Here is an 11,559-nt window from a genome sequence, read left to right as displayed (position 1 = left end):
TGAGGCAAACACTGTGGTTAGTATGAAGTAGGAACATTTTTATCTGTTAAAGGAATCTCAATGGCAAAAGAATCCAGGTCTTTGGACGCCTGATCAAAGCCTTTTCGAAAATAAAGCTGGGCTGATCAGACTGAACTAATGTGTTCAGGGCTCTGGGCCAGGTGTGACTTTGCTGTGTGATGTACTGCATACCAGTAACCAGCCTCGTCAGAATTTATGGCACGTTACATATTAACATGAGAAAATATGCCCCACTGGCAGGCTATTCACTCCTGAAACGTTCTGGTATACTGGAATAAATCTGCCACTTTAGACTGCACTCTTTGCTTCCTTGTTTGGTTAAAAGAAAAGGAGACCAGAAGTCTGGCTTTCAGCAATCACCTACTTTGGCCAGCTACATAGGATTTCTATTATAGCACTTCGTTTGCTGAACTACTGTTATTACGACTCCAAAGACTCGGTAACTCTCTAGATAATCCGGCAAAAGTAAAATAAAGGTACAATGAGGTTTACACTCAAAAGTTTCAAAATACACCCATGCTTCAAAAACCGCCACTCCCAATTTAGATGTTAAACATGTGTTTCAGAAAAATAGATATGAGTTTTTCTTTCTGTAATCCTACACAGAAACTACCACTTTTAGAACTTCAACCATTTATGACTCCAGATGGAAAATGTGGATAGGTTCCCTCCATTTCCATTCCACCTAAAGCTGGGGATCTAAAACTGCCCTCTCAGCCACCCATGGCTTGGAGGTTCCGTCCACCATCAATCACAGCCTAGGTACTCATGCAGTCTAGCTGTTCTCTGCATGAAGCAATGTGTTAAGTAAAAGAACAAATTGACACTTGCTAAGAACACTTTATGAGAAAGGATTATTACAAAGTAAGAGGGAAAGTATTTCCTTGACCATAACCATGAAGCATCTCAATGGTTACACAAAGATTTTTCTATTACAAAGAGGAGGAAGTAACTCTAGAAGCAAGTGACAAGGTGACAATGTGGCCAACCAAATGGAGGATGAAATGAGGTCTAGCTGCCCAGCATTCTGCTGTGATTGTGCAGTGGGAGCAAGCAGTGCAGCTCATCATTCATAAGTCAGACAGCATGGACCACGTGCAGCTTCTGTGAGACCTGGTAAACAGATCATCCTCAAGGCCTCTTTAAGCTGGCAAAGATGGCAAATGGGGTTCTCTGTAGGAAGCAAAGAAGGTAGAAGGTTGGAGATTTTTTTTTCTTTTTGTTTTTTGTTTTGAGACAGTCTCTTAGTATATAAGCCAGGCTGACATCAAACCCAACCCTCCCAAGTTCTGTATTACAGGAATGAACCACCTTAATGGGCAAGGTAAGGGATCGCTTAGCCTTCACTGTCTTGCAGGATCGCAGAGTCTGGGAAAAGTTAGACACAGACAGATGTCAATGTCAAGACTTTATATAATGCAAAGTTCAGCATATCAAAGACCTTACATACAGTTCTCATTACAGAAATTCAACTAAGAAACTAGATCCCAACATACAGCTTGCCTATCAGAAGAATGACTCACTTGCTTCCCTAAAAATCCTATTACATTCAAAGCAAAAGCAACCCCTGAATCGTGACCATTAATTCTTTTGTCACTCTTCAACATTCCAGTCATCCGAAGTCGCATCACAAAGGCAAAAGTAAAAATTACATTAGGCTTTTATGACTCAGTACTCTAAATTTAATGCAAAATTACTATTTAAAAAAGTGAGATAAATCTGGTAACAAAATAAGTTAACCACCTCCACACAAATTCAACTCATACAAGCATTGTTTCCTTTGCTCATTACAAGAACTTTCTAAAAGTTCTAGAATAAACAAGACAACTTTTTTCTAGTGATAAAATCAGGAAGAAATTAGCTGAATTTTGTTCCCTAGGTGCTGGGAGTTTTTCTTGTGCAAAATATCATTGAAACAGAGGACGCAACTTGATCTGTATGTTCATTACAATCTTGCAAACAATACCAAAGCAGACTTTAAAATATCAACACTATATCATTAAAAAAAAAAAAGTCATGATAGCGGGTTGCTCTAGCTCAGGCTTCTCCGGGACTGGCCACAAGTGAAGGTTTAGCCATGTCGTCTCTAATCTGAAAGGTGATCAGCACCGCGAAAAGCCCCAGGCCCATTGGTCCCTACAGTCAAGCTGTGTTAGTCAACCGGACTGTGTACGTTTCAGGGCAGGTAGGCCTGGACCCTTCAAGTGGAAAGCTTGTGCCAGGAGGGGTGGCGGAAGAAACAAAACAAGCTCTTACAAACATTATTGAAATTTTGAAAGCAGCAGGCTGTGACTTCACCAATGTGGTAAAAGCAACCATCTTTCTGACTGACATGAATGACTTTGGTACTGTCAATGAAGTCTACAAACAATTTTTCAAGAGTGATTTTCCAGCTCGATCTGCCTTACCCATAGGAGCCCATGTTGAAATTGAAGCTATAGCTATCTAAGGGCCTCTCACTACAGCTTCGTTATAAGTGGCTTCAGTGTGCTTTACTCGGGGGTTTTCATCCTATCTTTAACATTAATTTTTACAAATGGATGGTTATTGTGGAAATTCCATACATAGGAAAGATTAGATAACGAAAATGATGAAGTTACTGATGCTATAAATTACACTTTTGTATACTTATATGGCTAATTACAAGTGTACAGAGACATTAATTACGTAGTTCAAATAACTAAAATAAAGGAAAATATATTATTCACTTAATAAAATGATGTGAGTAAAATTAAAGTACTCAAACTTGAATAGTACAGGTAAAGGAGAAGGAAGTGGACCAAAATTTTATATGAGTAATATTTTTCTAATGGAAATAAATAAGCATGTAATCTCAAAAAAAAAAAAAAAGTCATTAAAAAAATTCAGGCAGGGAATGTGGCTTAGTGGTAGAGTGCTTGCCTAGCACACATGAAGCCCCGGTTCGATTCCTCAGTACCACATGAACAGAAAAAGCCAGAAGTGGCACTGTAGCAAAAGAAGCTCAGGGACAGTGCCCAAGCCCTGAGTTCAAGCCCCAGGACTGGTTTAAAAAAAATCAGGGGGCTTGGAAGGTGGCTCAGTGGTAGAGCGCTTGCCTTGCATGCATGAAGCCCTGGGTTCAATTCCTCAGCACCACATAAGAAAAAAGAAAAGAGCCGGAAGTGGCGCTGTGGCTCAAGTGGTAAAGCATTCATCTTGAGCTGAAGAGCTGAGAGACAGCGCCCAGGCCCAGAGTTCAGGCCCTAAAACTGGACCCAAAAAAAAAAAAAAAAATCAGGCCAGGTGCCGGTGGCTCACGCCTGTAATTCTAGCTACTCAGGAGGCTGAGATCTGAGGATCACAGTTCGAAGCCAGCCCGGGCAGGTAAGTCCATGAAACTCTTATCTCCAATAAATCACCAGAAAACCGGAAGTGGCGCTGTAGCTCAAGAGGTAGAGTGCTAGCCTTGAGCTGAAGAGCTGAGGGACAGCACCTAGGCCCAGAGTTCAGGCCCCACGACCAACCAAAAAAAAAAAAAAAAAAAAATCCGAACAAGAGCTGCTCTAGGTATTGTCCCAAAGGTTGAACTCAGGGCCCCAAGTTTTCACTGAGCATTTCTGTTCATGGCTGGTATTCTACCACTTGAACCATGCCTCTAGCTCCCACTTTTTGTTGGTTAATTAGAGATTTTTTAAAAAATCAGTGTGCCCAAGCTGGCTTCAAACTTCAATCCCCAGATCTTGTCTCCACAGTATAGAGGAATAGAAGCATGAGCCACCAGCACCAGATCAAAACTACTTCTTAAAAAGTAACTCAGAGAAAAATAACTAGTCCTTTTATTTTTAAAAGAAAAGGTAATTTTCCCCCAAAATAAGTTCATTCGCTTTTAAACAATTTAATCTATACATAAAGCTTATTTCTCAGAATAGTCTGCATTCCCTTAACACTTGCACCCAAAAGCACTGATTATGCCCGGGCCTTCCTGGGGAAATGCACAGAAAGGGATTCAATCTAAGGGCAGCTCTGGTCTCACAAAGATCAATGCTCAGTTTGCTGCTTGGGCTCTGGCGGCTTCCCTGTGCTCTTCATGCGGTGGAAGGCATGTGTTTGGAGGACCCTGGCACTGCTTCCACAACAGCAGTGCCCAGCCTGAGCTCACACTGAAGTGTCTAGCCTTTCTAAACACAAAGCCAGTGAGAAAACAGGCTGAGACACCTGTGTGAGAGACAGGCTCCAGGACCACCACTGCCTTCCTTCTACCCAACAATGTGTGGTGTCCTGGGCTTCCACCTGCTTCAAGCTTCAGGCTAGTCCTCAAAGCAGAAGCTCTACACCAGGCTCCCAGAGGCTATTCCAGGGTTCTGGATTTTTCCCTTCTCAGGAAAAGCAGATCTGCCCATCATAATCATCCTTCACAATCTTTCTCAAGGAAGCAGTTCTGAACATTTTCCCTCAGAGGAAAGCTGGGCTTGCCTTTCACTCTACGGGGTGAAAGGATGGGATTCTAGGTCCTCAGGTCCCAACTGCCATCTCCTAGAATAAACCACAGCCCACTGGAAACCCAGTATCAGTTGGATTAATATTATTATGTCCAGAGGTTGAAATAAATATCCAATTTTGCACACCTTAGTTCTAACAGGCCAAATGGCCCAGGTTAACTAAAGCTTACGCTGGGCTATGTAGGTATTCAAACATCTGTGCAAAGGAAACAATTGATCTTTATCTTCTAGAATGTACCATGTATCAGTTGCAAACAAGAATGAACCAACTTGCCCAACTGATTTCACAAATACAATGAGGAAGGTATCAGTTAAAAGATGAAAAGGTATTTTTAGTTCAGAAAGTTGAGATTTTAACTGTACAATTAAGGAGGATGTGAAGAGAGGAAGAAATTATCCAACAATGGAGGTAGAGGAATCTACATATTACTAGGAAACTTGAAACGCTTCAAGTACTAAGTTAAAACTTCAAATTTCCCTTGCATTTTATTTAGAAAAAGCAGAAGTACCTCAACTATAAATTCTCCATCTCTGTCTTATTTTCTATGCCCTCTGAAAAGACTTGAGAAACCAACCTAACGGGTTCCAAATGCCCTCCTCATGGCTCACATGAGCACAACACCATGTCAAACACGGTCTTCATCTTCTCAACACCGCAGGGAGGGAATTCTGCAGGTCCTCAGCAGCAAGGCTTGTTATACTTTACATTCATTCACTGCTGATTGCTTTGAATGTAGTCAAAACTTCCAGAAACAAAATGAATTAATGATGTCCCACAGAACCAAGAAGAGACTCAAGACTTCAATTTTTTTCTTCAAAAGTACTTGCTTTACTTTTTTATTTTAAATTTTATCTTTGGTTATCTTTTGTAATCTAGACTTAGTTGTACCATGCATCTTGATGGTGTCTCCACCTCCACCGTTCTCTCTTTCCCATCAAACCCAACTTCCCACCCATCCTGTCAAGTTGCCTAGCTCCAGTTTCACCTATGTGTATTGAGTATGACAACTATATTTGCCCACCATTTCTCCTTCGGTTCATCTGCGTCCTTCCATTCAAGCCATGCCCCACTCACAATTTTAGCTTCCTAGTACTCATTTTGTTTAACTATCTGTTAAGTGTTCAAAGGGTGGACCATGGAAATCCACCCCTTCGTATACTTTAGTCAGCTTGATCTTGCACTTATGGCCCTTGGTGTGATTTATATATGTTTATATTTTAGGTCTAACGTCCACATATGAAAGAAAGCATGTACCTCTTGTCTATCTGAGCCTGACTTAACATCACTCAACATAAACTTTTCCAGGCCCATCTAATTCCCTGCAAGTGACATACTTTTATTCTTCCTGACAGATGAATAGAATTGCCTTTTTATGTATATACAGATCATATATCTCAGTTTCTTGATCCATTCATCCATTGTTGGTTACCTGGGCAGTTTTCATTACTTGGCTATGGTGAATAATGCAAAAATGAACATGGGTGTGCAAGTGTCCTTACTGTATCCTAACTTACAATCTTTCAAATAAATGCCCAAGAGTGGTATGGCTGGGTCACAGGGTACTTCTATGTTTAGTTTTTGAAGAATGTCCATACTGTCTCCCATAGTGGTTGCAAAGGAGCTAAAAAACACTTCTCAGAAGAAGTAGTACAAATGGCCAATCAATACATGAAGAAATCTTCAATATCCCTGGCTGTAAAAGAAATACAAATCAAAACAACACTGAGATTCCATCTCACTCCAGTTCGAATGGCCTTTATCAAGAAACAACAACAAATGTTGGCCAAGATGAGGATGGGAAACCCATATTACACTGTTGTGAAACTAAAAATAAAGTTGTCCGAATCCTCCTTAGGGACTGTGCACTTGAGGCTCTGCTCTGCAGCCACATTGGCAATGTGATCTGGATGTACACTTTCCCCAGTCCTATTTTAAACAGAACATTCTACACCTGTGAAATGGCTGGCATAAGACAGGTGCATGGCCTGTGGCTTAGGATGGCTCCAAGAAGTTACGTGCTCTGGTTACATTAGCTCTTGTTCTACAAAGGAAACCGCTGTCAACAAAGCTAACGAGGTACTTTTAGGAGTTCACAAACCGGGTGCCTGTAGCTCATTCCTGTAATCCTAGCTATTTGAGAGGCTGAGGTCAGGGAAATTGTGTTTCCAGGCCAGCCTGGGCAAAAAAAAAAAAAGTTCCTAAGATCCCCATGTTATCAGAAAAGCCAGAATTGGTGGTACCTGCCTGCCATCCCAGACATGGCAGGAAGTGTAAATATGAGGATCATAGTGTTGGCCAGGAGCCAAGAACAAAAGATAAAAATTTTAAAAAAGCAAGACTCCATCTCAAAAATTACCAGTGAAGCCAGGCTCATGCCTGCAATCCTAGCTCAAGAGGCTAAGAGACTGGAGAATCATAGTTTGCAGGCAGCCTGGACAGGAAAACCTACGGGATTCTTAACTCCAATTAACTAGCAAAAAGCCAGAAGTGGAGCTGTACTCAAGTGGAAGAGTGCCAGCCTTAAGCTTAAAAATCTCAGGGACAGCACCCAGGCCCTGAGTTCAAGCCTCAGGACCAGCACAAATAATAACCATTATTATGAACCAGAGCAAAAAGGACTGGAGATGGCTTAAGCAGTAGCATGCCCACCCAGCAAGCTCAGGTCCCAGAGTTCCAACCCAGCACTCACCTCACAGCACCTCCCAAAAAATGAGTTCCAGAGAGCTTTGTAACTCTGTTCCTTAAGAATGTATAAAGATCAGGTATGCACCTGCTTCCCCTCTAAGTCAGTGGGAAGATGGTCTGAACAGATCTCTGGAGTCTGCTGGAGCTTATCAAGTACTGTGTCAAATCTCCTCCAATCAGAACTGGAAATGGGGACAGGGAAAGACCCTGGAATCTATCACAACACAGGCAAGTCTCAACCTCATGGAAGTCTGACACTTTGGGAGTTCTTGCTCAAGATGTAGCAGAGAGGGACATTAAACCCAGAATAACCTGTCTCTGGACAGGGCACATCATCTTAATGAAGGTACTAAGGTATAACCAGTGAGAAACTTGTGCACTCAGCAAGTGAAATTTAGGATTCACTTACAGGATGCAATGTACTCTGATGCCAAGGGAGAACAGGACAGGGGGTGGGGGTGGGGGAGGGCGGCAATGCTGGGGGTGGGGGGGAGAAAAGAGGTGCTCACCTTCATTCTTGCATTCTAACCTCACCTGGAAGACCAACCAGTCCAAACCATGATCTAAATGCATAATGCCACCCTCCTCCAACTCTCCTCTCCCATCAGGTACCCAGAGCAGGCAATAGTGCAATTCCTCCCTTCTCTTGCAAGGCCAGAACTAGAGAAAGGACCACCTCTGCACTCTCTTGAGTGTCTGGAGGCACCTGTGCCTCTCCAGTCCTGGGGACACTGGCTAACCCATGCCAACCAGAAGGCAGAACCGCCCTCAGCCTCGGTTTCCACACCTATCAAATGTCAATCCAGATAGATAATAATGTGGTGTTTTTCTATAAATAATAAGCACATCCCGGGCTGTGAGTTGAGAAGTGAATGGCTGGAATGTGCTGCCAGACCGGAGAGGAACTGCAGCAGCTGAGGGAATCTGAGACAGCCAAGGAATCCAATCTGGAGGAAATTCAAGGCACCTAAAATTGGTTGCACTGGTTTTACATTCTTGGCAAGGCTTGACCAGGCAAACAACTGCATTAGTTTCCACCCTGAATATCTTTGATTCCTTACCTCTTTTAATAATTATCACTGTTTCTAATTCATGATAATTGGGATGGGGACTTAGCAGCAGGTAATTAGAGCAATTGCGCAATTTGCTTCTGAATTACAATGGCACAGATTCCTAAGAAGAATGGACTCTATACCGAGGAATTGTTGCCTGGAAATAGAGGCCAACAGGCTCTCCCTACAGCCAGGGAAATATGGCTCTTTTCCACCACCACTCCAGCAGATTCCAGCCCGCCTTCCCGGGGGAAAGCAAGGAGATGCCACTGACATCCTACACACTGGCCCTCCAAGACACTGCTCAGTCTGGACACTGAGTCCAGACTTTCAATTTTCAGACCCTCATTCCTCCCAAATCAAAATATTACTCAGAGCCAGTCCCCACCCTCAACCTCCAGCTCAAAATGCTCAGATTTCTTCACATGCAGGTAAGATGGCCCAGAAACTAGGTTATCCAAGACCAATGACTGAATCTTCAACCCTACAGGAAAGCTAAGCCCCCAAACGTTCACTGAATCTTTTGTTTCAAAATGCTTACACAGGAAGTGGTGCTGTGGCTCAAGCGGTAGAGTGCTTGCCTTGAGCTGAAGAGCGCTGGGGCAGCACCCAGGCCCAAAGTTCAAGCCCCATGACCAACCAAAAAAAAAAAAAAAAGTAATGAAAATGCTTACACATCTGGACTCACATTGGCAACAACAAAGTCATAAGAGTAATATAGACAACTACGGAGGCACTGGGCCCAAAGTCAAGCTGAGCCACTCTTCACGCTCAGTGAAACAGGGGAGCCTGCAGTTCCCCTTCTTTGCAAAGCAAGGATGGTGGGAACCTGCATTTCCCTGCAGACTCACCCAGATGGAAGCCAGCCAAGGAAGGACAGACAGAGCTGCCCCATCCACGTGGCCTGGGCACATCACCCAAACTCTAACAATGCTGCCTCTGTCACAGCAGGGATCCACCTTGTCCTGTACATGACCAAGGGACAGACAAGCCAGAAAACGTGGGCCAGTGCCACCAAGCCCTTGGCTGAGCACCAGAATCCATGTACTGCCAAGACCTAAGCAGCCCCTCACAGGCTCTTCTGCCAAGGTCCCCTTCCCTGGGTCAAAGCAGTCTGAGTGACTCTTCCTGGGGTGGCAGAAAGCTCCAACCTGCTCACACCAACATAGAAGCCATTAGGTACCCGTGACCACTAAGCACCTGAAATGTGGCTACTCTGACTGGAGACCTTAAATAAATATTTAATTTATAAACCTCTTTTAAAATGCACTTAACTATTATAATTAAATTTAAAGTAATCTACTGGCTCCAGGGAATTTAAGCTACCTAGAACCTCTTCAGGTTCTCCAAATTAATGCAACATGCCACAGCAAAGAAAATCACAGGGCATCAAGTGACAACTGTGCAATAAGAGAAACTTGAGTCCCTGAGTAGAACAGACCTGGGCTTTGGTCCCCAGCTCTAACACTGAGTGTGACCCGCAAATCATCTGCTTTTGCTCTGCTAATTCCCACCTTGACAAGTAGCAGGCTAAAATATGACAAAGGCATACCATGCCTAGCCCACAGATACTAAGTCATTCATCCTCTGCAATATAGATTTGCAACTACTTGTCCCCGAACTCTCATTATGAAAAAGGAATGATTAAAGAGTCAATTTCTATGACACATCTTACGCTCCTGAATGAACTGTAAACTGGAAATTGCATTGTGAAGGAGGGTAGGATTTGAGCAGTAGGTGGGCTCCTTTATGCCAAGACTTCTGCAAATATTCAAGTAACAAAAATAGAAATCCACATATTCCATTTGCTTTCTGCATTCAGGAGTAATCATCTGTCCTGATTCTAAACAAAATATGCATCACAGTTCATTTCTTCCATCTAATCACCAAGTGCCACAGAAACTACTCTTGCAAGATCTGGAATCTCGAAGATAATCTTTTAGTGACCAAATTATAGGAGATGAAAAAACAGGATGTTATGCAGTTTCACTTCACAGATAAATTTAATTCAAATCTCCACCACTGAGGATTTTTTTCAAAAGGCATTTCTAGTCATTGCTCTGCAATTACAGAAGAGAGCTAACAATGTTTTATTATCAAACTTCAATTTTTTAGAACAAATATCTCATCAAATGTATGTATATTTCTGAAAGGTTAATTGGGATGCAGAGACAGATCTTCACAAGGATTTTTGTTGTTGTTTTGTAAGCTTTTTTGGCACTAGAACTTGACTCATCCAATTCCACATCACCATCACAATCCTACTAGAGAGATGATGCATCCATGTTTCATCCACGTACAGCACACAAACCCATTTGGAAGAGAGCCATTGGAGACAAGCTCCTTGGCCTTGGTATCTTGAATCTACATCTCCTCAGTCAGATTCAACAGAAACTGACTCATGTCAAATCACCCAAAGGGCTTTTGGGAAATGAAATGTAGCTCAGACACCAAATGCTTCTGGTGATTTCTACACTAATTATTTTTTGACGGCAAGTAGGTTGCACTGATTCAGCCTAGTCCTATTTTATGACAATGGGAAGTTTCAGGTACAGGGAAAGAAACTTCAGGTTGAACGCTAGTATATCCTTTTCTTTCTGTTTTATCCTCAAGAATGCTGAGAAACAGAGTAACCATTCCATTTCAGAGAAGCTTAGGTGTCTCTCTCCAAACCCTCAGTTTACCCCACCAGTACCCCCTCAGTCACAAGCTTTTGAGAAACAAGCAATTCTGTTCTCTTTACTCAGGGCTCTAAAACAAGTATAATTTTTTAAACAATTTTATCAATTAAATTATCAAGCAGCAGTTTGTAATTTGGACCACATTCTGATGCAAAACTTAAAGCTAATTTAGGCTGAAACAATAGCTCCGATTTACATTACAGACAAACAAATGAAAACTTCAACTAATCTGTAGATATTCTTGGTTGGGCCAATTTTATAAACAAATCAATTATCAAGCAATGAGTATCTTCAGTCAAATGCAAATGAATTTGCTGCACTAATAAAAGATTGTTTCTAGTATAAATTTTTTAAGTCTATGGCCTGGGGGGAAAATAATGTTCTCACAAATCCCTACTTCTACAAATGTCTGCAGGAAAAAAATCCATAAATGCGTGGAGCCGGGGCGAACGCCATTACAAGGCGCCGCCCACTTCCTTGCAGTTTTGAGGTAAACAACTCCATATTAGGCAGTGTTTGGCGGGACTGTGGGTCCTGGGCTTTGCGCATGCGCGAGCCACTTGGAGTCCCCAGCCAATCCCGTGGCACCTGGTGACGGCGAAAGGCAGACAACCAATGATAGAACGACCCGTGTCCCTAATCCCTATATAAGCGGCCAT

The 11,559-nt window shown here is 42.5% G+C and overlaps 1 pseudogene; it reads left to right on the top strand.

Moving 5' to 3' along the window:
- The first annotated feature begins 2,098 nt into the window (after positions 1-2,098).
- On the top strand, positions 2,099-2,855 carry LOC105980459 (annotated as a pseudogene).
- The last annotated feature ends 8,704 nt before the right edge of the window (positions 2,856-11,559 follow it).

The sequence above is a fragment of the Dipodomys ordii genome, unplaced genomic scaffold (genome assembly GCF_000151885.1).
Source record: "Dipodomys ordii isolate 6190 unplaced genomic scaffold, Dord_2.0 Scaffold9, whole genome shotgun sequence".
Classification (NCBI taxonomy): Eukaryota; Metazoa; Chordata; class Mammalia; order Rodentia; family Heteromyidae; genus Dipodomys; species Dipodomys ordii.
Note: the sequence above shows the minus strand (reverse complement) of the source record. Positions and strands in the feature narration are given on the sequence as shown.